General features: G+C 46.5%; 1 long non-coding RNA gene across 1 annotated transcript; it reads right to left on the bottom strand.

Moving 5' to 3' along the window:
- Positions 1–255: 255 nt before the first annotated feature.
- LOC142567900 (uncharacterized) lies at positions 256–3,693 on the bottom strand. Its single transcript, XR_012825292.1, has 3 exons — positions 3,267–3,693; positions 2,853–3,029; positions 256–867 (listed from the first exon to the last, which is right to left on the bottom strand). It is a non-coding gene; the product is annotated as an uncharacterized LOC142567900 (long non-coding RNA).
- Positions 3,694–5,092: the final 1,399 nt, after the last annotated feature.

Raw genomic sequence — 5,092 nt, 5'->3', positions numbered from 1 at the left:
GATTAGGCTCTTGGAGTGTTCTTGCACGAGTAGCGTTGGCTAACACTACCAGGGTGAGATCTAGTACATGCACATTCAGGCCCAAGAAAGTTTGCAGAGGGATAGCCATTGCTGCAGCTCTACTGGTAAAGCAATGCAAGCATAATTCAAAGGTTGTGGGTTTGTCTCCCATTAGTGGGAAGCTACCTTTTTATATACTTTCATTTTCCTCCTTATTTTTCCTTTTCGATATAAAGTAATTAAATTTGTCAATGATTTCCTTTTGTTTCATTGTCTCTTGGCTTTATTATACAAAAAGTATACATTAAAAAACATTAATCTTTGAATTACTCTCCTACTTGCATCAATTTAATCTTCAAGTCGAAATGCGTATCCTCACTGACCTCTCTAATGTGTTTGAGCAGAGAGACGGCAAAAGTTCGAGGTCGTCCTGTGGTTTGCATCTTTTGATTGCACTTGAAACATTGCCTAATTCCTCCAATATTAACTGACTCTAATCTTTCTTTTTCCTTTTCCTCCGCCTTGACTTTGCTTCAGAAGCAATGCTTCCTAACGTATCCAGCCTACGACTGCCTGCTGAAGCCAGCGATGCTTCTGACTGCGGACTGCTGTGGTGTGTCTCAGAATCCTCAGGAACCAGAACTTCTTGAAACATCGGTGATTCAAGAGATTCCAAAATGCCCTGAGACTCCACAGACTCGTGCGACGCCGAAGACAGAGTCGATGCTGGCGGTTGTGACTCTTCACTTGACGGTGATGGCACTTCAAGTGTTGCCAGATCGGAAAACTGGCACATTTTTTGTTAAGATGTCTGCAGCACTTCCCTCCTCACTCGATGGGGGCACTGGTGGAAGGTTGGCGGACATCCTGCATGTGAGCGTAATAAGGGTTGCACATACTGTCAATGTGTAAATAATGTGCCAGTCTGGATGCAACAATATATGAAGGTTCAAATCCGTTCACATTTGTTTTAGTGTGTGATTTTATTAGAGTAAACTAAGGTCTGAATCAGTTTTGTAGGGACAAAAGTGGCTTGCCTACACAACCAGAATGAACAGTTTCTGCATGCGCATAAGTGTAGCTTTTGTATCTTTTTCTGTTTTTGCTTGTGATGCATTTAAGCAATTCTTACGAGATCTGCATGCCTAAAGCCTAGTGATTACTTCTACTCAAAGCAGTGCATGATATTTGGAATGTTTCAGTTTTGAAATAATTAGCAGGAAGCATTCCACTACATTTACTCAGTAAAACCACTTAATAAATTTCATGTTGAAATACCTATGCTTGCACTCTCTAAACATAGAGTAGTAGTACTGTTAGGTCTTGCTTTAGTATAAGGCTCTCTCCTGTTGTAGTTTTTCTACTTGAAACGTTCTTGGCTTGTAACTTTGTTTTCCTTTCACTTCTTTGTAAACTTCATCTCATTCTAAACTGTTTTTCTTAACTGAATGTACGTCTAAACACAGTGTGAAGCTGTGTACGTAGTAGTCAGGGCATTTGTTGTTTGTATTTAGGAAGTTACATCTAATAATGTTTGTCTTCTTGCCATCTGCCTTGTAAAGGGTGTTTTGGCCCAGCAAAGCTGACCTTAGCGAGCAAACCCTTCCAGAAGGTTTCTTACAGCCAAGCTTTTTTTGCCTCTTCTCTGGACTTTCCTACCGCCGCTCCTACTGTCTTGCCAAATAGCTCTCCTCATATTGATATTAATGTAGTCGTTGAACCATTGTCATCCCAGCTGACTACTGGCTACTGTGTTGCACGAGTGACCAGTACTGTCCGTAATGCAAATACCAATTAAAATAATGTAACTAGATCGTGGTTTTAGCATGTAAAATTTCAATAATCATTTTTTGCACAGTGCGAATGTGTTAAACTGGATCATCTAGTCCTTCCTTGAAAATTTTGCTAAGCAGGAACAGCGTTCTCCACAAACATCGTGAAAGCTTCGCTTAAACCAGTAACCACAGCACCTGGGATCTGCAGAATAACCGCAGGCTGATAATTAGGTAAGGACACTGCTGAGCAGACACAAAAAGAATTATCAATTACACAGCTGACAATGTCGTCAGTACTATGGCGCATTTATTCCTACAGCATGATGACACTGAATGAATACCTAAGCAAGCTAGGTAATATTTGAGGGTCTGTGATGAAGCACCAATTTGCACACTGCTGGCAAGGAACAAAATGCAAAATTAAAACTGCATTGAAGTGCCCAAGGTACACATGAAGATTGCAACATTCAATACTCAGTTAAATACTGGCCATTGACTTGCACGCTGCCTTCTAGGATCAGTGCACAGAATAAAAAAAAAGAAACTACTTGCATGTTTTGTGTTTTGTTTTTGTGTGTGCATTATGCAAGCCCTTTTCTTTTTATTCATACTGCTAATTGGTATGTGATATTCTCTGTACTTCTGTCTTATGCTTTATTGTTAGGTTTTTAAGTGCTATTTTACTTGTTATTTTGTACCTGTATTTCTGCTTTCTCTGCTCCCCACTGCAAAGCCAAACTGGCTTTGTGGGTACCTAAATAAATAAATATACAAAGCTATTCTTGTACTGCTTGTATGTCCCCTTACCGGATCACATTTAACGAAATATGCGATAATCGGAGCGGCGATGCAGCACAAATATTTTATCGCCAATTAGACAAAGCTGAATATAATGCATACTGTGCGTCGACTTGCTTGTGTAAGCACAATTTTGAGTCGATTCCCATAAGTGCGGTGCATTGCCAGCTATAATACAAACATACAGCATCGCCGGTCAACGTGGTAAAGGGAAAGCACTAAAATCCCGTGTTTCATTTTTAACATGCCGGCTAAGATGGAAACTTCAAGATCACTTACGGTCTACACTCCATTGTGTAGCGCAGAAACATCATCTGGTCGAAAAACAGCCAGATGACGTCGTCGTGAACGTCGACTGGCACGGCGCGGCTCTTTTCTTTCTGAAGCGTCTTCCCAGGCGCCGAAATTTATTCCCCAGGGACTTCCATCACTTCTGCAGCGCTGTGATAACGTCATCTGCACAGATGAAACGCGTTTTCGACATCTGCGAGTCGGCTGATGAGAGAGGCAGCTTATACCAGTGCCACACAGCTAGGGTTTCGATCGCGATTGAGCGCGATCAAATTTCTCGATTCGGTTCTACGCAGATTGCGCGGTAGAGGCAATCGTGATCACAAAATCCGACCCCGATCGGGCTCGATCGCGATTGAAACTGCTCCGCTATGACGCCCGTATAAAATTCCGAGCACTCACCTGTTCGGCAGCGTTGGGCATGACGATCCACGACCACCTCGTCAAGTGCTTGTTCTTGTGGCGCTTGTGTTTCGCCTGCTACCAAAGCGCAGGTCGAGCCTCAACGCAGGCGATCAGCGCTTCGTTGTTGATCGCCTCCATAGCCTCTGTGCTCTATCGACACGAAACCAGGGGCGACTCCCGGCGTCTCCGCACGATTCTGAAACTTCAACAACCTTTCCGAACCGCCGGAAGTGTACATGCGGCCCACGTGACGTCGGTGCACAAGCTGCCACTTCCGTCGCGTACGCTCAAACAGACGCCCAAGATCAAGACCTCCTTGACGCGCGCGTTTCCTGCGCGTCTGCCCTCTCTAGACGCGTAGGACAGGCGCGTACGGCCTCGCAGACGCGTGACGCGCAGCCAGGCGCGCACGATTCACCGCGTGTGGTTGAGCCTTAAAGGGTGCGGTTAAGGCGCTCGGTTAGACCGTTCGTTTGTGGATGGTAAGCAGTAGCAAGTTTGTGTTCAGTCGCGCACGAGTGTAGAATGTAATTGACAACTTTAGAAAGAAAGTAGCGGCCTCGGTCGGTGAGGAGCTGTCGAGGGGCGCCGTGGTGAAGGATGACGTTTTCTAGAAGGAAGCCGGCGACATCGGTTGCACAGCTTGTCGGAAGAGCCCGTGTGTTTGCATATCGGGTGGCGTAGTTTGCTGCTACAGCAATCCACTTGTTTCCCGAAGCAGACGTAGGAAAAGGGCCTACAACATCAACACCTACACGGAAGAATGGTTCTGATGGTACGTCAAGTGGTTGAAGGCGACCAGGAGAGTGTGGTCGGCTTTTTGCGTCGTTGACAAAGATCACAGACAGCGACATAATGGCAGACGTCACGGTATAGACCAGGCCAAAAGAAGCGCCGACGAACGCGGTGTTGCAAATGGGTCGCAAGCCCCAAGGGTAGCGTTGGCCTGGCGGCCTGGGGCACAACTGGAAGCATCCGAAGGTCCTGGCAAAGGATGAGTCGACGGCTAACAGAACAACTTGTTTATTCTAGCATCGCAAAAGAGCGGCCGGTCAGGTCGACCGAAGTGGAGAGACAGGAGAACACGTTACTCGACGGAAGAAATCGGAGCCTCTCTCGGCGTCCGGGGGCAGCTGCTTTTGTACTCTCGGAGTCGAGGGCAAGAAGGAACGGCTTGCCAGAGGCGCCCGTGACGGCGGGGCACGGACACGTTGAGACAAGAAGTGACGCATCCGCCGGGCCGGCGCCCGTCAGACCTCCTCGCTTCACAGTTGGGGAGCTCCTCTCCCCGGCTGCCGCGCTTTGACAAGCGTGGGCACCAACATGCACACACACACACACACACACACACACACACACACACACACACACACACACACACACACACACACACACACACACACACACACACACACACACGAAGACACGTGGCATTGAAACATGCCTGGACGCGCTTGGCAGGAAGCGTTACGGCAGCGTTGAACGGGCCAAAATGTCCGCCGCTTTGAATGAAGCCCCGGCGTCCGTTGCATCCGCGTCGGCTATAGACCGTTTCATCGGGCGAGGAGGATAGGGCGCGCGGAGAGCCTTTCCTCCTCTCTGGCTTATTTATTTATTTTATTTATTTCAGAATACTGCCGGCTTCCATTTGGAAGCCCAGGCAGGAGTGGTACAAACATCACGTTATTTCAAACTTTTTCCTCAAGGGGATAAAAAAAAATAAAAAAAGTAAAAAACAGCCTAATAGGCAAAGTAAACACATGCAAATACACAAAAGAAATACGATGATGCCGTCACATTGCTGCCAATAGGAAAGGCGTAAT

Source organism: Dermacentor variabilis, unplaced genomic scaffold (genome assembly GCF_050947875.1).
Source record: "Dermacentor variabilis isolate Ectoservices unplaced genomic scaffold, ASM5094787v1 scaffold_15, whole genome shotgun sequence".
Taxonomy (NCBI): Eukaryota; Metazoa; Arthropoda; class Arachnida; order Ixodida; family Ixodidae; genus Dermacentor; species Dermacentor variabilis.
The sequence above is the reverse complement of the archived record's forward strand: the minus strand, read 5'-3'. Positions and strand labels throughout refer to the sequence as shown.